This window comes from Callithrix jacchus, chromosome 5 (assembly GCF_049354715.1).
Source record: "Callithrix jacchus isolate 240 chromosome 5, calJac240_pri, whole genome shotgun sequence".
Lineage (NCBI taxonomy): Eukaryota > Metazoa > Chordata > Mammalia > Primates > Cebidae > Callithrix > Callithrix jacchus.
In genome coordinates, this window is record NC_133506.1 from 30989085 (window position 1) to 31010113 (window position 21029).

At 44.1% G+C, this 21029-nt stretch overlaps 1 pseudogene; it reads left to right on the top strand.

The window, feature by feature from the left end:
- Positions 1 to 12512: 12512 nt before the first annotated feature.
- On the top strand, positions 12513 to 14694 carry LOC100408023 (protein strawberry notch homolog 1-like; annotated as a pseudogene).
- The last annotated feature ends 6335 nt before the right edge of the window (positions 14695 to 21029 follow it).

Here is a 21029-nt window from a genome sequence, read left to right on the forward strand (position 1 = left end):
GTCACTTGTACCACTACCCATTGGGTGAAGCGAACCCCACGGTGAACACACACGCTGTCACTTGTACCACTACCCATTGGCTGAAGCGAACCCCACGGTGAACACACACGCTGTCACTTGTACCACTACCCATTGGCTGAAGCGAACCCCACGGTGAACACACATGCTGTCACTTGTACCACTACCCATTGGCTGAAGCGAACCCCACGGTGAACACACACACTGTCACTTGTACCCACCTCCCTTGGCTAAAATGAGTCATGAAGATGAACACAAAATCCAGGAGTGAGAAATGCATTCTGTTCAGTGTAGTTAAGCAGAAGAAACTGTATTTATTATTTGTTCGCATTTAGAGGGTCTATGTAGAATTTTATTATGTGCCTAAATCGTGTGACGGTCAAGTCAGAGCTTTTAGGGCATCCATTCTCCAGATAACATACATCGTACCCATTAACTAATTTCTCATTATCATTAGCCGCCCATTCCCTTGCCTTTTGAGTCTCCGTTTGCTAGCTGATCAAAAGAATTCTGCAGTTGTTGAGTAGAATGTTCTGTAAATATCTATTAGATCCATTTGGTCTGAAGGCAAATTGAAGTCCAAGGTCTCTGTTGACTGTCTGACCTGATGATCTGTCTAATGCTGTGGACGGGGTGTTGAAGCCCCCGCTTGTATTACATTGCTGCCTATCTCTCTCTTAGGCCCAGAACTATATGTTTTCGGACCCTGGGTGCTCTGGTGCTGGTGTTCATATATTTAGAATTGTTATATTGTTATATTCTCTTGCCAAAATGACATATTTGTCTTTTTTCAAGTGTTTGTTACTAAAAGTCTGTTCTGTCTGATATAAGTATAGCTACTCCAGCAGAAGAAACTTTAATTCATATGACAAAAGTGTGAATAAAGGGATAAACCAGGAATCAGGACCATTCATGCCATTTTTTGACTTTATTCTGTCACTGAATCTTCTGGGAGCCTTCTGCTCTGGTCCCAGATCAACCTTGGTATCCTCATTTGTATCTTTCCTGGGATTCCAGCCATCCACCTAAACTCCACCTTACTGATTATTGGTCTGTTTCTGGGACTCAGGACTGTTTCCTCTGATCTGGCACTACAGACAAGCATTCCTGGTAAGCTCAGTCTGACAACTTCCCACTCAGAGAGCTGGCATCTTCCCAGGGGCTTCTCCAGCCTCTCGGTGATAGGAAGTGATTGATGGCAGCCATTCTGGGACAGAAATCAAAATGCAACAGGCAGAGATGGGATTGATGCCACCTGCTCTCATTTACTGAACAGTAATTGCCAGTCTTTTAGACAGGTTAATTTCATGTGCTTTTCATATCTTTTATGTTTCTATGGAGTCTTTTAACCAACTTGGAGATCATAAGAGGAGATTCTGTTTCAGAAAGCATAGTAAGAAGTTCAGGCCATCTGCCAGCACAGGCTTCAGCGAATAGTGCATTTGTGTGGCGGCTCCACTTTCCTCCACCTTCGTTTGCCTCTGCCGTGTTATCCTGGGATCGTGGTTCATGCTGAAAGGAGCATGATTCCCGTCAGTCATCAGCTCTTCTCAGGTAAAGAAAGGCAAAGTCACTTAGAAAACGAGCTCCACAACAAGAATAAAATCCAGATAAAGTCAAAGCAAACAGTCTTTCGTATGGTGACTTTGCATTTTCTTCTGTATTAGTAGCCAATCTTCCTTCAGCAAGACAAAACTATCCCTCAGGCTCTTCTTCCTATCTTTGCCCTTTGGTTATTTTGCATTTAATGCATTTCAGAAATTACTGCCAGATATTCTCACACTTTGTTTATAGTGCTGTGCCTTGAAAAACAGATTCTGTTTCTCCACCACACATATATGGTAGATGCAGGGTAGAGAGGACACCTGTGGGTGTTAGTGAAGCCCCTCAATTATGTCTGCAGTGGTCAATGGGCCTGGTGCACTCTTTCAAACCAAGTACCAAGGTCTCTCTTTGGATCAGACTGACTCATGCAGTTCTTAAGGGGTTGCCTGCAGGTAGAACCGACTCACTGGTGCTTTTTTCTCTAAGAACAGAACTAAAGCAATTCGAGCTCCAGAGTTTTCCACTGGACTAGGCTGACCTTCCTCCAGCTCCTTCCCTTTCTTGTCCTGCTTCTGCTGCTCCCGTGAGAGCCTTCCCTCAACAACCCATCGCCCAAGAGCACCTGTCTCAGGCTCTGCTACTAGAAAAATTGTCCCCAAAGCAGTTAGGTGTTATCTTCTTTGCTGATCACAAAATAGGCAATTAGTCTAGGTAGATGGCTTTTCCACAGTCACACGAGCAGACAGTGGTAGAATAGGTCCTCCTGTGCTTATACATCAGTTCTGCTTTCAACCCTCCACCATGCCTGTCACAATCTATTACATGGGCTGCTCCCTGCAAGGCAGCCAGGGGCACTGGCTGTGCCCTTAATCCAAGGGAGCTGGGCTCTGAGCAGGCCAGACCCCAATACACGCAGGGCCCCGACCAAGAGCACAAATGGAAACCAACAGGCCTGAGTTCAAATATTTTAAAATTATAAATAAAACAAACAAATTGCTAAATAAAATATATTCTACCTTCTCGCCTGGTTAAACACACCTTTACAAACATCTAAAAAGCCAGGTTTAGTTTAGAGTTCTTAGACTCCTTGGAGTTCCACAGCAAAAGGAATGGAGAGGGGCAAGCTGGCTCAGCTCCCCACCGCTTACCACGCTGGCTTTAGCCCTGTCTTACGAAGTGAAGAACTTGTGTACACATACTGACACTCTAAATTTTCACACCTGCCAAAGGCAGCCATACCGTGGTCACACCTTGGCATGAGAATGCATGCAGAAGTGGATATGGGTCACTGGGCAGAGAATTCTGGGGTTCTGGGTACCTGGAAGGTGTGCACAGACTCCAGATGGGCAGGTCCCTTGGGCTCATGGATTTCATAACTTGCAAAATGGGACAGTCATAGCTGGAGGGTTCTCCAGATGATGGAGCCCAGGACAGGGCTTCCTTTGTCCCTGGCCGAGGTGATACTGCTCCTCTAGCTACATCCTCATGGCCAAGTCACCCTCCTTGGTGGCCAGTTTCCACATCTGTAAGCAAGGGCATCGGGTTATACAACCTCAAGGTCCTTTCTTGCCATGCAGGAGTGTGATTCTGTAGCCCACCTAGGCATGAGTCTGGCCATGTAAGAAGAGCAATCACTCCCTAAACAAACCTGCATAAACAAAAGCAATGGGAGAAGGTCTCACAGTCAGTAAGTAGATGACTTGGAGGAGAGCCACCCCGTTGAGAACTCCCTGGGTATGTAATCAATTCAGCATCTTGGGGTGAGTGCTACTTCTTGTTCTCAAAACGTGTGTTTCACGTTGAGCAGCTGCTGCCCAGCTTCTGTCCCGCGGAGGGAGCATGCAAGCATTTGGCTCCGTGTGTCCCTGGATGGGAACAGAGCTGGGCGTGTGGTTTGAAATAGGAAAACAGAACTAAAACGCAGCATTGTGGTGTAGTGACGCAGCTTCACGTTAAAGGCAGGCCCGTCATGTTAACACGCTAATTCGTACTTACACCCGTTGAGTTAATCCTTGAGAACCATTTTTATTTCACCAAAGATTCCTCAGTGTTGACGTATTTGCTTTATTAAAGTTGATCCTACACGTCAGCAAAAACCTTGCCAATATTACTGGGAAATTACGTCAGCAGGACGGTTAGCCAGGGAGGATAACGTGGTGAGGCTCTGAGCACTGGGACTGTTCTTGAAATCCAGGAGCATGAATGTACAAGAGAGGGATGGAAAGAATCAAGTGTGGTATGCAAGAGCCACTGATCTGTGGCTGCTGTGGTCACCTGTGGCCACGTATCAGATAAATGGCCTGCAAGTGGCCTGAGGAACACAGGTACCTGTACTCTAAAGTGAATGCATAACATTGCCTTGCCCCCTTTCAAAGTCCCAGCTCTGTTCTGGATGAAGGGCCTGCGTAAGGGACAGCTGTATTGAACACAAGATAGTGGAAAGGCATTTGGAATAATACAGTTGAGTGGCATTCAAACCCTCCTCCAAAAAGCTGCCTCCAGAGCAGGGTCAAGGAACAGGGAGTATAGGGTGTCCGTGACGGTGGAGGGACATTAGAGTAGCCAATATGTGTGCAAGCAATGCCACTCCATGTGCATCAGTTTTAAATATTGGACATTCTGGCAGGGGCATTGTTCAGAAGGAAGAGCTTCCACTGCTTGAAATGAAAGATTGAAGTTCTCTGCCTTTTTTTTTCAATGTTTGTACAAGGCAATTGAATCTTATAGAAGGGAAATAAATTGCTGGTTACGTAGCAAGTAGTGGGTTAGAATGTCTGATCATAAGTGGAAAGGTCTGAGCCTAATGAGAGAGGTTTTGTGCATTCCTATGTGTTTATAAGTATGTGTGTACAAAAGTATGTGTGATCCTGTCCACCACTGAGTTTTTCCTTCTGCAAGTGTTGGTTTCTTAGTCTCTGCAGAGAGGTGCAGTGAAAATTGGAGGATATGATGGGCAACCTCATTAACAGTGCATTTTCAGGCTGGGCGCGGTGGCTCAAGCCTGTAATCCCAGCACTTTGGGAGGCCGAGGCAGGTGGATCACGAGGTCAAGAGATCGAAACCATCTGGGTCAACATGGTGAAACCCTGTCTCTGCTAAAAATACAAAAATTAGCTGGGCACGGTGGCACGTGCCTGTAATCCCAGCTACTCAGGAGGCTGAGGCAGGAGAATTGCCTGAACCCAGGAGGCGGAGGTTGCGGTGAGCCAAGATCACACCATTGCACTCCAGCCTGGGTAACAAGAGTGAAACTCCATCTCAAAAAAAAAACAGGGCATTTTCATTACCATCTGTATTTAGGTGTGTGTAGAGACTCTGCAACCTGGACAGAGCTTAAGGAGGCCTCTGGGTCCAACCTCCTGAGCCATGGCAGTCAAGGGTGGACAGTCTTATCCTTAATCCCCTCCAGGGCTGAGGGGCCACAGCCACGGCCAGGGCTCACTAGACTCCATTAGATACAGGTAACCTCGTTTTACTCGGCTTCACTTTCTTGAGCTCCATTGACCTGCCTTTTCTGTTTGTTTGTTTGTTTGTTTGTTTGTTTGTTTACAAATTGAAGGCTTGTGGCAGCCCCACATCAGGCAAGCCTAAGTATATCCAAGTAGATCTACATCACTCACCGGTAGCAGGTGCTGCCTTCCCGTCTCTCTATCACATTTTGGTAATTATCACAATACTCCAAGCTGCTTCACCATTCTCATACCTGTTATTGTGATCTGTGATCATTAATATTTGACATTATTCTTATAATTGTTGTTGGGCACCATGAAGCACACCCATGTGAGATGGCAAACTCATATCGTCAACGTTGGGAGTGTTCTTCCTGCTTCACTGACTGGCTTTTCACCCATCTCTCTCCCTCTCCTCAGGGCTGTCCATTCCCTGAGACCCAATGACATGAAAATCAGGCCAATGAATAACCCTACAACAGTCTCTAAGTGTTCAAGCAAAGGGAAGAGTTGTGTGTCTCTCACTTTAGATGAAAGGCTAGAAATGGTTATGCTTGGTGAGGAAGGCAGGCTGAAAGCTGGGACAGGCCAAAATTTAAGCCTCTGGCACCAAATTAGCTACACCGTGAATGCAAAGGAAAATTCTTGGAGAAAACTGAAAGAGCTACTCCAGGGAACATCTGAATGGTAAAAAGGCAAAACAGCCATATTGCTGACATGGAGAAAGTTTCAGTAGCCTGGATAGAAAATCAAACCTGCCACAACATTCCCTTTAAGCCAGAGCTTAATCCTGAGCAAGACCCTAACTGTCTTCAACTCTGTGAAGGCTGAGAGAGGTAAGGAAGCTGCAGGAGAAAAGTTGGAAGCTAGCAGAATAAGTTCATGAGGTTTAAGGGAGACATCATCTCCATGCCATAAACGTGCAAGGTGAAGCAGTAAGTACTGGGATAGACGCTGCGGCGAATTATCCGGAAGATCTAGCTAAAACAAATGATGAACGTGCCTGCACTAATCAGCAGATTTTCAGTGTAGATGAAACAGCCTTCTCTGGCAAGAAAATACCATCTAAGACTTTCATAGCTAGAGAGGAGAAGTCAAAGCTTCAAAGAACAGACTGACTCTCTTGTTGGGGTCTAAGGCTGCTGGTGGCTTTAAGTTGAAGCCAATGCTCATTTACCATTCAGAAAACCCTAAGACCCTTAGGAATGATGCTGACTTTACCAGTGCTTTACAAATGAGGCAACAGAGTTTGAATGACAGCATGTCTGTTTACAGAATCAGCTACTAAAAATCTTAAGTCCACTTTTGAGACCGCCTGCTAAGAGAAAACTAAAATTCCTTTCAAACTGTTGCTGACCATAGACCAGAGTACCTGGTCACCCAAGAGCTTTGATGGAGCCGCACACAGTGATTAACACTGTTTTCACGCCTGATAACAACCCATTTTGCAGTCAAAACCTGACTTCAACTTTCAAGTCTTATTATTTAAGAAATATATTTTGTAAGGCAATAGCTGCCATAGGCAGTGATTCTTTTGCTGCATCTTGGAAAAGTAAGTTAAAACTCATCTGGGCCGGGCGCGGTGGCTCAAGCCTGTAGTCCCAGCACTTTGGGAGGCCGAGGCGGATGGATCACGAGGTGAAGAGATCGAGACCATCCGGGTCAACATGATGAAACCCTGTCTCTACTAAAAAATATACAAAACGTTAGCTGGGTATGGTGGTGCGTGCCTGTAATCCCAGCTACTCGGGAGGCTGAGGCAGGAGAATTGCCTGAACCCAGGAGGTGGAGGTTGCAGTGAGCCGAGATCGCGCCATTGCACTCCAGCCTGGGTAACAACAGCGAAACTCCGCCTCAAAAATAAAAAAACTCTTCTGGAAAGGATGCATTATTCTGGATGCTATTCAGAACACTCATGACTCATGGGAGGAGATCAAATATCAACATTCACAGAAGATTCGAAGAAGCCGATTTCAACCTTCACGGATGACTTTGAGGAGTTCATGATTCCGGCGGAGGAGGTCACTGCAGATGTGCTGGAAGTAACAGGAGAACTAGAATTAGAAGTAGACCCTGAAAATGTAACTGGATTGTTGCAACCTCATGATAAAACCTGAATGGATGAGGAGTTTCGTTTTAGGAATGAGCAAAGAACAGTTAACTGAGATGCAAACTGCTCCTGGTGAAGACGCTGCTGAAATGACAGAAGGGATTCAGACTGTTCCAAAACTTAGCTGAGAAGGCAGTGGCGGGGCTTGAGAGGATCAAGTTCAGTTTTGTAAAAGTTCTGCCGCAGGTGGATGCTCTCAAAATGTTATCAAACCGCATCGTATGCTACAAAGGAATCTTTTGTGAAAAAAAGTTAATCGATGTGGCAAACTTCATTGCCTTCTTTCAAAAAATGGTCTCAGCCACCTCAACCTTTAGCAGCCGCCACCCTGATGAGTCAGCAGCCATCCGCGCTGAGGCAAGACCCTCACCAGCAAAGATCAACTGGCTCAAGGCCCAGATAATTGTTAGCAATTTTCTTTTAGCAATATTGTATTTTAAAATCAAGACATATACATTGTTGTTTTAGAAAAACCTGACTGCACACCATGTAGCCTACAGTATAATACAAACATAACTTTTATCTGCGCTGAGAAACAAAAATAAATCCTGTGGGACTCTCTTTATCCCACCTGGCCTAGGCTTGCCTGTCCCGGGCTGGGGCCCTTTGCCCCTGCTGCTGGAATTCATCGGGGCGTTTCCTTGTTGAATGAAGGGTTAGAATTCCAATGAAGACTTCAGGAAAAGCAAAATAAATGCGCTCCTGATAAACTCCCCCCCACTGAGGGCAGGCCGGGATTATGTGTTTCTCAGTATTCACAAAAACAAGACAAGATAAAGATAAAAAGTAGTTTCCAATGTTGCATTTGTCTATGCAACGGTTTTTCTCCCATGTTGAAAGAACTTTGCACGGAGTTGCCCTCCAAGACCAGCTTGATGCTGGAAGCTTCTAGAACCATCCCTGCCCGGACACCCAGTGATCACTGCTGGTTTGGATTCAGCATTCACAATTTCCCCTGCCCCAGTTGGGAGATTACAGGCTGTGCGGTTCGTAAGACAATTTTGATTTCTGATACTTTATTTTCCTTGAGTTTCAGGAAAGTAAATGTGGTATGAATGAGTATAAATATATACCCTCATTGGCACAGTCAGAGAGAGGAAACTCCTGCACGAAGCTTGCTCCATGAAGTACTCCATGACTTCAGTTTAATAACTGGGTCTAAAAAACACACGAGCAGCCGCATGTCGGCAGAAAATCAAATGCCAATATTTAGACTTTCTCACCTCACCTCATCTTCTGCTTGCTAGAGGTGGAAGGAATTGGAGGTCAGGGGGCAGAAAAACAAAGAAGCAACATGTTATAAACTTGGCCGTTTTTCTCTAATCGCAGTCTAGGCCCAAAGCAGACACAGGGGATAGTTCCTTACGGGAAGCGTCATCAGAGAGAAACTGGACTCAGTTCCTGAGCAGGGGTGAAAAGTCACAGGGTGGAGAAGTGGGGACGTAAGAGCTGATTTTGCCTGGAAAAGAAAAGCTTGAGAGGAGATCATTTTTCATTTCGACATTTCCCGGGGACATAGTACTTGCCTGGTATTGTTTCATTTCAGAGCTTGCCTGGAATAGAAAACAAACAAAAGAAATGAACCAAAACTGGAAAGAAGGAAACCAGATAAACTCAGGCCCCAGAGATAAGATGTGCACCAGGCCTGCAGCACGGTCAGTCTCTGGCCTCCCACAAGCTCTTCCACGAGCCTGCCTGCAGGTCCAGCCAATTGGCCTGGGTGCCTAGAACACCCAAAAGAACACTCCAAGGCAGTAGTCTCGAGTTGGTCCATCAGGGTAAACAAAGTAATAAAATATCTGTTTCTGTTTCTATCTCAACCTTTTAACTATGCTATTGTAATGCATATTTCTTAAGGTGTCTGAGTACAAGCTATGAAGGGTGCAGGAGTTCGTGACCATCAGTTATAAGGTACCACGTCCACACACGGTGTGTGTTTCATCACCGCAGGACGTGATCAAACAGATTGGAGTCCCTGGTTTGTACAATCACTTGTGACAAAGATTCTCTATCTGACCAAATTGTAGTCAGGCTTTGGAACCCTCTCCGTATGTTTCCTTGTGACATCCATTTCAGCAATCTGTGCTTTGTCAGGGGATTGCTGCACCTGATGTCTCATTCCCCTTGGTGACATCTGATCAGGCTCCCCACGTTCCACCATCCCCCATGATTTCCGATCTCCCCGGCATGCCTTCAGCAGGAATTCTGTGAGGTGGTTTAGCCAGAATCCCCGAGGCCCCTGAAGTGGCCTCTTAGTAATTGTCCATCCACCGACCCATCCCCCTGGTCCCTATAAATTCCCACTTGCCCATGCTGTTTTCAGAGTTGAGCCCAGTCTCTCTTTTGCTATTATCCCTGTGCCTGCCGTGACAGGCCTGAACAAAGCCTTCCTTACTGCACTTTAACAAATGCTGTTGGATATTTCTCTTCGTCAACACCTGGAAAGTTGTGTATGGTTTCCAGTGTTTCCCCAGTAGCCTGGAGCTGTTTGTAATCAGGAAAGTATAAGGTTACCTCTACTAGGCCTGGCAACAGAGGCTCAAATATAAAAAGATGGAGGGTTTAGAAAGCTCCAGGAGGCGGGATTCCCGCAGGGCATAGAGCCTCACCTGGGGCGGGCAGGAAAAACCGTGGTGATCAACACATTGGTTGAGCAAATATGGTGTTCTCCACTACTAGTCCTTCATGCCATCATCTTACAAACAAACAAAAAAGAACAGTGAATGTCAGTAGGAGAGCTCTTGACCATTCGTGATTGGACTGAGAAGCAGTATAAAGTCAAATCAGTCTGCCTTTGCGACCTTCCCAAGTGCTTTTGGTACCCACTGCCTCAACACTGTCTCCTCCTGGCCCCTGGTGCCTCAGAGTGTGGCCTCCCAGGAGTATGCTGCATATAGCTGACTTCTGACCCAAGGCCCAGGGTCCTCAAGGAGCCATTCTCCTTGGAGGCAGAGGCTGGGAGGAAAGGTCCCTGAGGCCACAGTGTGGCCCTCCACGAAAAGGTTGGTTGCTGTTTTCATCCTGAAGCCTCTAACGTTTTCTATCACAAGCTCACTGAGCAGCAGCCCTGGCAGGAGGCTGCATCTGGCATTTGAGAGTGAAAGGAAAATAAAGGGGCCATGTGGAACCACACACACACACACACACACACACACACACACACCCCAGAAGGAAGCAAGCCTCCCAGGGAGGAGGGAGCCTTTGTTGTGAAACAGTAGGGATGGAAGGCCATTTCAGTCTATTTCCTTAACCTGCTGCCATGGGCTTGCTTTTGTGAGGTCTCCAGCCCAATCCTACCTGCATAGGTCACCAGGTGGGAATGGCCCTGCCTGGCACCCATCAATCCTCAAGTCCTTCTCCAACAGCTCATCCACAGACCTCTCCATGCACTCACACCAGCCTTCACACCCAGAGCACATGCGCCGCCCTCTGTCCTTCCACACGTGGCAGCTTCGGTGTGTTTCTCACCAGCTCTGTGTGTCACAAAGGCAGGAACTGGGTCTTGTTCATCTTCTTACCATCTGAGCCTGGCACAATGTGTGGCACAAGATATCCAGGTCTTCAGCCCACATTTGGTAAGTGAATGAATTGTCCACATGTGACCTCAAAAATTTACTTTAAAAGGTTTAGAATAATGAGAGAAAGAGCAGCCATGAGGTCAGTGCAAGTTCCAAGTAGGATGGTCACTAGGATGCAAAGTCTCAGAGCAGCGAGGCTGAGGAAGGGAGAACCCTGGTGAAGCTGGAGGGACAAATTCTCTCAGCCCTTCTGTGTTCCTGCACGTAGGCAGCCACACTCACAGTGGGAAAATGTGGGGTGCCCTGACTTTCCTGCCCAGAAAGTAACTCACAATCATGCTGCTTCCCTGATGCACACCTCATTTGGGGTTCTAACTTTCTGTGGACTGTAAGATGTATGCAGGAAAGTGGAAAATCCAGAGTGAGCTTCATGTGAACAAAGTGAATGCGTTCAGTGTACAGCAAAGGAAAAGAATTGATCCCGCCTGCTCCAAGCCCCCCTGAGGGGATCCCGCCTGCTCCAAGCCCCCTGAGGGGATCCTGCCTGCTCCAAGCCCCCTTGAGGGGATCCTACCTGCCCCAAGCCCCCCTGAGGGGATCCCACCTGCTCCAAGCCCCCTTGAGGGGATCCCGCCTGCTCCAAGCCCCCCTGAGGGGATCCCGCCTGCTCCAAGCCCATCTGAGGGGATCCCGCCTGCTCCAAGCCCCCTTGAGAAGATCCTGCCTGCTCCAAGCCCACCTGAGGGGATCCCGCCTGCTCCAAGCCCCCCTGAGGGGATCCCGCCTGCTCCAGGCCCCCTTGAGGGGATCCCACCTGCTCCAAGCCCCCCCTTAGGGGATCCCGCCTGCTCCAAGCCCCCCTGAGGGGATCCTGCCTGCTCCAAGCCCATCTGAGGGGATCCCGCCTGCTCCAAGCTCCCTGGAGGGGATCCCGCCTGCTCCAAGCCTCCCTGAGGGGATCCCGCCTGCTCCAAGCCCACCTGAGGGGATCCCGCCTGCTCCAAGCCCATCTGAGGGGATCCCACCTGCTCCAAGCCCCCTTGAGGGGATCCCGCCTCCTCCAAGCCCCCCTGAGGGGATCCCGCCTGCTCCAAGCCCATCTGAGGGGATCCTGCCTGCTCCAAGCCCCCCTGAGGGGATCCCGCCTGCTCCAAGCCCACCTGAGGGGATCCCACCTGCTCCAAGCCCCCTTGAGGGGATCCTGCCTGTTCCAAGCTCCTGTAAGGGGATCCTTGCTTCTCTCCACAGTGATTAATTTCAACTGTTAATCTTCAACTTCTATGAACAGAGGACTAAGCAGATATGCTCTCTTGGGCTCCTTTAGCCCAATAATATGTCTATGGCTCATGCCTTCTGTTTCATGTGAATGTTGATTGTTCATTCTCTTGCTGTCTCATAATCACTGAGCAAATACACCATTGGCGGTTCATTCATTCTCCTGTGATGGAGGATTGGGGGTTTTCCATGTTCAGATATTTACAGTTAAGGCTGCACAGCTCTTCTAGGCACATGTGCACACATCTCTGGTGGGTGTGCATCTAGAAGCACATTGCTAGTTCATACATTTCAGCTTTATACACACCGGCAAACATTTAACAAGGTGTGATAACCTTGTTAATCAACCCTAGAGAAATGTCAGTTGACCCTCGAGAAAGGCACATCACCCTTTCTCTGGCACTGCATAAGAATGACATTATTCCATATTTTTGCCACTCCTTGGTATTTCCCATCTTTTTCATTTTAGCCATTCTAATTATTTTTGCATTAAATTTTATTTTGAAATAATTATAGGTCCACATGCAATTACAGGAAATAATGCAGATATCCTGTATATCCTTTACTTAATTTCACTTAAAAGTGGCATCTTGCAAAATGATAGTGCAATATTACATGAGGGTATTGACGCTGGTGCAGTCAGGAGGAAGACGTTTTCATCACGCGGAGACCCCCCATGGGGCCTTTTTAGCCACATCTACTTCCATCCCTCGTCCCTCTCCAACCCTTCACAACCACAATCTGTCACCCATTTCTATAACTGTCATTTCAAGAATGTTACGTAGATAAAATACTACCATATGGAACACTTTAGAATTGTTTTCTTCTTTTCCGTTCAGTGTAACTCGCTGAAGATTCGTCCAGGTGGTTTCATGTATCGGTACGTTGTTCCTTTTTATTGGTGAGTAGTATTTCAGAGTCCAGATGTACCAAAGTTCAGGCATTTGCCCATGAAAGCGAATCTTATGAGTCAAGATCTGACCATGATGTTCCTGGGAAAATACTAAACGTCACAGGAAAACAACCATTTACGGTGGAGATAATACTGCTATCAGCTCAGAAGCTGCCGGTTTGCGTAATTCATGAGAAGCAGACAGAGCTAAAAATCAAAGGCACGGAGTTCACACGACTTCAGAATTACCCTTGAGTGCTGCCGGAGCAACTCAACAATTTGGACGAACTCATAGGTCAAACCGAGTTACTGCTCCTGAATGTTTTCCTGATTTCTGAACTGGCAGGAGAACTAAGATCTGCATCTATTGTTAAAAGATGTGAGAGCTCCGGGGCACTCATACATGGTGACAGAAGAGCCACAGAATCTAGGGATCTGAGCAGGTTCATTTTTGACAACAAGGATGGAAAAAATGCGTTAGAAGTTGTCATGAAATCCATTTAGACGTGATGGAATTCTCCTGTGATGTCACCACGTCCAGACTATCCTGGAGAATGTTTAAAGATGTTCAACAAGGACCGATAGGAGTCAGACTGATAAATGTAGATGATCGCTCGGGAATTCTTACTCTCTGAGAAGATTATAACAACACAGGAAAATTCCTAAATAGATGAAGGTGCATCAGCAGAATTCATTATTTCAGTATTTTGCAGACATATTTACTGCAGTTGTCCAAAATGCCTATATATATATATATATATATATATATATATATATATATATATATGGAGAGAGAGGGGGAGAGAGAGAGAGAGAGAGAGAGAGGAGAGAGAGAGAGAGAAAGAAAGAGACTGGGCGCAGTGGTTCATGCCTGTAATCCCAGCACTTTGGGAGGCCGAGGCAGGTGGATCACGAGGTCAAGAGATTGAGACCATCTTGGCCAACATGGTGAAACTCTGTCTCTACTAAACATACAAAAATTAGCTGGGTGTGGTGGCGTGTGCCTGTAATCCCAGCTACTCAGGAGGCTGAGGCACAAGAATCGCTTGAACCTGGGAGGCAGAGGTTGTAGCCAGCCGAGATCGCGCCACCGCACTCAGCCTAGTGACAGACCCAGTCATCATCTTAAAAAAAAAGAAAAGAAAGATATGACATGGGAATCTTAGATCTTAGCTCTGGAGATGAAAAGGTGAGGAAAAGTAATATTAAGTTTCTAACTCCAGGATATTCAACCTATGGCCACATAGAATCATACACAATTAGTGTAGAGAGGGGAACGTCGTGGGAGGAAGCCACCAAGATTTGGGTGGAGCCGACATAACCAGACCATGTTTTTACTTGTCATGCAAATAAGGGACAACAAGAAAAATGCCATCCTAGTTAAAGAAAAGAAACTTTTCTTCGTTTATCAACCAAATCGTGGGAAGTAGCTCAAATCAGAAGTTTACGCTGATCTAAAAAAGCAATATAAGAAGGTTGTCTTAGATGACGCCCTGATGCCCTGGTTACATTAGTATACTTGGTCTGCAGCTACTTGTACTCATGCTCATTGGCATGGCAATTGCAAAAAAAGCAAGCTTGGGGTTAGTTTGTGAACTAGATCTTCATTGCCATGCGTGTTATGTATTGTGTGGTTCAGTGCTGAGTGTCAGGACAAAAGCTGAGGGTGTGCCAACACCTGTCAGTGGCACAAACGTGAAGATCCAGGTCAGCCTGCATCTAAGAACCAAAGATGGACAATGGACAGTAGGTTTGATCATTCAGGCAAATCGTGTGTCCCCTCTCGTAAATCTTCTAACCTCAGACCAGTCTCAACAGCTTGCGGTCCAACAGCATCACCAACTTGAGCAAAGCACAGAGAACAGACAGGTTTCAACATGGTGTTGAAGCATATCATTTGCATAAAAATCAGGGACGGTTTCTAGAGAATTACGTATTGTTTTCAGTTGTGCTCTCTCTTGTTAGTTTTCTGGGAGTAAGGGCAAACCTGGAACAGAGAGCAAAACTGAAAATCCGCAGTGCTGCTTGTGGCGCATGTGTCTTCCCTTTGGCTTTTCCCCTGGTACTTCCCATCTGCTTTACTCTGGGTGAGCAGAGGGGGATGTGTGCGTGCGTGTGTGTCAGGCTCTTTGTGAGTGTGTTAAGGGCTGCAGAACACAGTCGGTTTAAAATGCTGGGAACTTCCCAAACTGCTTTTACTGTTATGTTTATACAGTGTTCAGGGTTAACCCAGTACATCTATGTCATCGGTGTGGGAGGTCTCACCCGATGAGTGCGTTTTGAGTTTATAAATAAAGAAAATATATATTGGTTTCTTTTTCCAACTTAATAGGTTTATTAAAGCATGAGATGAAAGATTGCATATCGTGCATTCAGGTTATTTTCTCATTTTTGTTCTGACAGTGCATGTCTTTGAAAGATGCATAAACAGACTAACACAGAAGTTGAGTAACAGAGAAATATTTGTTAGATGTACAGCATTGGTTATTGCAATTTTTTTTTTGAAACGGAGTTTCGCTTTTGTTACCCAGGCTGGAGTGCAATGGCGCAATCTCGGCTCACCGCAATCTCCGCCTCCTGGGTTCAGGCAATTCTCCTGCCTCAGCCTCCCGAGTAGCTGGGATTACAGGCATGCGCCACCATGCCCAGCTAATTTTTTGTATTTTTAGTAGAGACAGGGCTTCACCTTGTTGACTAGAATGGTCTCGATCTCTTGACCTCGTGATCCACCCGCCTCGGCCTCCCAAAGTGCTGGGATTACAGGCTTGAGCCACCGCACCCGGCCTGGTTATTGCATTTTTACAGTGTTTATACCTGGGTATTGCTTCTCAGCCTGCAGACCCCTCCCGCCCCTTCTCCTCTCTGCCCTCAGTTTCTGGTCAGGGTAATGAGTACAGACATTTCTCTGTGATAAAACTCTTAAAAGTTAATTTTAATGTATTAATAGTATTCCTAATATTTCGATATTCCAGAAATGGCTACAAGTGTCTTAAATTTACATTTTCACTGAAAGGTACTTTTAGAAGGAAGTGAAAATTGGCTTTTATCTTGCAAACAATTTTTTTTTACTTCACTATCTTAATTTGCTTTGTGGCTCATAAAGAAGAAACCGTACTTGAGCTGCAGACGGTGCGGAAACACTCGAGGCTTCTTCTGTGTATTGTTTTGCTGCTGTCCCTCAGTGCCTTGAATACTGTTTAATGTGTTGTAGGACACTGGAGCGTTCAGTCAAGCTGTCAAACATGGTAACGAACAAGTGTGAACGGACACTTATCTATATAATGCCAGTATGTTTTGCTTCATCTGTAATAGATATTTATAAAAACAAGCGCGGTGACAAAAAATTAGGCAAAGTAAGAGATAAACAACAATAACGAATAATATTATCCTTGTGCTGACTGCTGGGCGTGCAGGGGTATCCTCTGCTTCAGTCCTTACAGTGAGAAATTGTCTGTCCGTCTCTGTCAGTCCTGCTACAAGTTTATCAATTTTACCAATCTTTTAAAACAACCAGCTTTTGCTTCATTGACTTTCTATACTGTGTATTGCGTTTTTCGGTTTTCATATTCTTCTCTTCCTTACGGTTCCCTTATTATTTCATTGCTACTGACTGCTTTGGGTTTGCTTTGCTCTTATTTTTCTTGACGTTTGGCTGGGGGGCTTTGATTATTGAACTTCTTCCACTTCTCTAATGTGTGCATTTAGTGCTGGAAGGTTCCTTTTTATCACTGCTGTGACTGTTTCACAAGTGTTAATATGTTGTGTTTTTATTCGATTCAATGTACTTTTAATTTCTTTTGAGACGTTCTCTGACCAACTGAGTGTTTAGAAGTGTATTCTTTACTTCTCAAGTGTTTAGAGATTTTCCTGTCGTCTTTCTGTTATTGATTTCTGGTTTGATTTAATTGTGGTAAAAAAATGCTTTGTTAGATCTTAATTCTCTTCCATTTGTTGAGTTTTCTTTTTAATTATACTTTGAGTTCTGGGGTACATGTGCAGACCTTGCAGGAGTGTTACATATGTATACATGTGCCATGTGCCTTGCTGCCTCCAGCCCCCCCCCATCACCTAGACTTGGTATTTCTCCCAATGTTATCCGTCCCCAATGTCTCCACCCCCCACTATCCCTCCCCTAGCCTTCCATCTCCCAACAGACCCAGTGTGTGATATTCCCCTCCCTGTGTCCATGTGCTCTCATTGTTCAACACCCACCTATAAGTGAAAATATGCAGTGTCTGGTTTTCTGTTCTTGTGTCAGTTTGCTGAGAATGATGGTTTCCAGATTCATCCATGTCCCTGCAAAGGACATGAACTTATCCCTTTTTATGGCTGCATAGTATTCCATGGTGTATATGTGCCACATTTTCTGTATCCAGTCTATCATTGATGGGCATTTGTTGGTTCCAGGTCTTTGCTATGTAAACAGCGCCACAGTGAACATATGTGTGCATGTGTCTTTATAATAGAATGATTTATAATCCTTTGGGTATATACCCAGTAATGGGATTGTTGGATCAAACAGTATTTCTATTTCTAGATCCTTGGGGAATCACCACACTGTCTTCCACAATGGCTGAACTAATTTACACTCCCACCAACAGTGTAAAAGTGTTCCGATTTCTCCACATCCTCTCCAGCATCTGTCTCAGGATACAAAATCAATGTTCCTTCCTATACACCAATAACAGACAAATAGAGAGCCAAATCATGAGTGAACTCCCATTCACACTTGCTACAAAGAGAATAAAATACCTAGGAATGCAACTAACAAAGGCCATGAAGGACCTCTTCAAGGAGAATCACAAACCACTGCTCAAGGAAAGAAGAGAGGACACAAACAGATGGAAAAACATTCCATCCTCATGGTTGGGAAGAATCAATATCATGAAAATGGACATATTGCCAAAAGTAATTTACAGATTCAATGCTATCCCCAACAACCTACCATTGACCTTCTTCACAGAACTGGAAAAAACTGCCTTAAACTTTATATGGAATCAAAAAAGAGCCCACATAGCCAAGACAATCCTAAGCAAAAAGAACAAAGCTGGAGGCATCATACTACCTGACTTCAAACTATACTACAAGGCTGCAGTAATCAAAACAGCATGGTACTGGCACCAAAACAGAGATATAGACCAATGGAACAGAACGGAGGCCTCAGAAGTAATATCACACATCTACAACCATCTGATCTTTGACAAACCTGACAAAAACAAGCAATGCGTAAAGGATTTCCTGTTTAATAAATGGTGTTGAGAAAACTGGCTAACCATTTGCAGAAAGCAGAAACTGGACTACTTTCTTACACCTTATACAAAAATTAACTCCAGATGGATTAAAGACTTAAACATAAGACCTAACACCATAAAAATCCTAGAAGAAAACCTAGGCAATAGGCATAGGCAAGGACTTCATGACTAAAACACCAAAAGCAATGGCAACAAAAGCCAAAATAGACAAATGGGATCTAATTAAACATAAGAGCTTCTGCACAGCAAAAGAAACAATCATTAGAGTGAGCTGGCAACCAAAAGAATGGGAAAAAATATCTGCAATCTACCCATCTGACAAAGGGCTAATGTCCAGAATCTACAAAAAAACTAAAACAAATTTACAAGAAAAAGTGGGTGAAGAATATAAACAGACATTTTTCAAAAGAAGACATTTATGTGCCAACAAACCTATGAAAAAATGCTCATCATCACTGGTCACTAGAGAAATGCAAATCAAAACCACATTGAGATTCCATCTCATGCCAGTTAGAATGGTGATCATTAAACAATCTGTTGAGATTTGTTTTATGGCCCGGGACATAGTTGATCTTGGAATATGTTCCATGAGCTGTTGGAAAGAATGTGTATACCACTGATGTTGTGTGGAATATTCCACAAATGTTGATTCAACTCTGTTGATTGATGGTATTGTTAAATTATTCTTGATTTTCTGTCTAGTATGTTTGTCATTTGTAGAGAAAAGGATATTAAAGTCTTCAGCTATAATTGTGGACTTGTCTTTTTCTCCCTTCATTTCTATCAGGTTTTATTTGGCATATTTTGTAGTTTTTTTGTTTGGTGCATACACACTCAAGATTACTATGACTTATGTGAAGAACTGCCTTTTTGTCATTTTACACAGTTCCTGTCTCTAGACTAGTTACTTCTGCTTTTCTTTGATTACTGCTTGAATAATATATCTTTACAAAAATCTTTTACCTTCAACTTGAGTTTCTTTTAGAAAGCATGCATTTACGTAGCTTTAAAAAATCCTGTCTGTCATTTTATGTCTTTTAGTTTTGTCTTTTATATTTAGACCATTTACATTTAATGTAATTATTAATATTAGGGGCCTAAACTTGACATTTCAATTTCCATTTTTTATTTTTTCTCTCTTTTTTGTTTGTTTTCTTTTTCATGTCTTCCTATGGGTTACTTATGTATTTTGGGGTGTGCCATTTTATCTATTTATCTGTAGTATATCTGAGAGTATCTCTTTGTATAATGTTTTTAGAGGTTGTTCTAGGTATTGTATTTATTACAATGCATGTACATACCTTATTTAGTCTAATAGTGTCATTGAGTGAAGTAATATATTTGTGTGAACAAAGTGTAGAAATCATCGCTCTCTTTATATGCCTTTTCTTTTTTTATAATAGAGTTGCCTTAAATATTTCTCTATACACATTTAGAACTACATAAGACAACATTATAACATTTTGTTTCAAACATTAAATGCAATTTCAAAAATCCTAGTGAAGAAGAAAAATGCATTTATTTCCCATGTTTTTAACTACTTTTATTGTTTTCCTTTCTTTCTTCCAAAGTTTCATGATTTCTCCTTTAATCATTTTCTTCTGTTTGAAGAATTTCCTTAGTCATTCTTTTAGGTGACAAATTATATTAGTTTATTTTCATCTGAAAATTTTAAATTTTCCTTCACTTTTTAAGAGTATATTAATTGGTATAAGATTCTTGGTTTGTAATTATTTCTTTAAGCACCTAGAAACTATGCCGCTGCATTCCGGCTTCTACAATTTCTGATGAGAAATACACTGTTGCTCCAATCGTTTCTCTCTGATGCTTTAAAGATTTTTCTTTGTTGGTAGTTTTCACATTAAATTTGATGTGTCTTAATGTAGGTTTTTGGTTTATGCTGCTTTGGAGTTCACATAACTTCTTGAATTTGTAGGTCTATGACTTTTGCCAAATTTGGGAAATTTTGGTCATTATTTCTTAGAGTAATTTTTCAGCCTTTCTTTTTCTCCTTTCCTTCTAAGAGACTGGTGGTATCAAAGGTAGCTCTTCTATTGCCTTAGTTTTACAAGTTTTGGAGGTAATGGTGTTGTTTGTTTACTTGTTTTTGGTGGGGGGGTCTTTTTTATTTCTGTTGTTTAGATTGGTTAATTTTGTTTGCTCTGCTATCCAGTTCTCTGACTCTTTCCTCTGTCCTTTCTATTATGCTGTTGAGCCAATTTACTGAGCTTTTTATGTTACTGTATTTCTTAGTTCTAAAACTGTCATTTGATGTTTTAGTTTCTTGCTGAGGCGTTCTTCCACTTGCTTCAAGCATGGTTATAAATACCAGTTGAAGCATTTTTTAAATTTGCTGCTTTAAAATTTTGGTCAGTTAATCTAACGCCTCTGTCATCTTGGTGTTGGGATCTACTGATTGTATTTTCATTTAGCTTAAGATCTCCTACTTCACAATATGCTATGTGAATTTATTTGAAACTTGAACATTTTATTCCTATGTTATGAGATTCCAGATTTTATTTAAATATTCTGGTTTAATGGATTTCTCTGAAATCATTACTGCAGGGAAAGGTTTGTGCTTCTGCATCCCTGCTGGGGGACGGTTGAGATCTGGGCTCCACACTGACCCCGTAGGGAGTTGCGGGGGGACGGTTGAGATCTGGGCTCCACACTGACCCCGTAGGGAGTTGCGGGGGGACGGTTGAGATCTGGGCTCCACACTGACCCCGTAGGGAGTTGGGGGGGGATGGTTGAGATCTGGGCTCCACACTGACCCCATAGGGAGTTGGGGGTTGTTACCACCTAGCAGAGATGAAAGCTTCAGCTCCTTACTCACACTTTTCAGACCCCATCCTCATGGAAGGGGGTGGGGTGGGGGTCCTTCAGCCTGGCAAGCATGAAAGTCAAGGCTTCCCACAGCCTATCTTTGCATGGGTGGGGTTGGGGCCTCAGTTCTTCTGTGATGTCTGG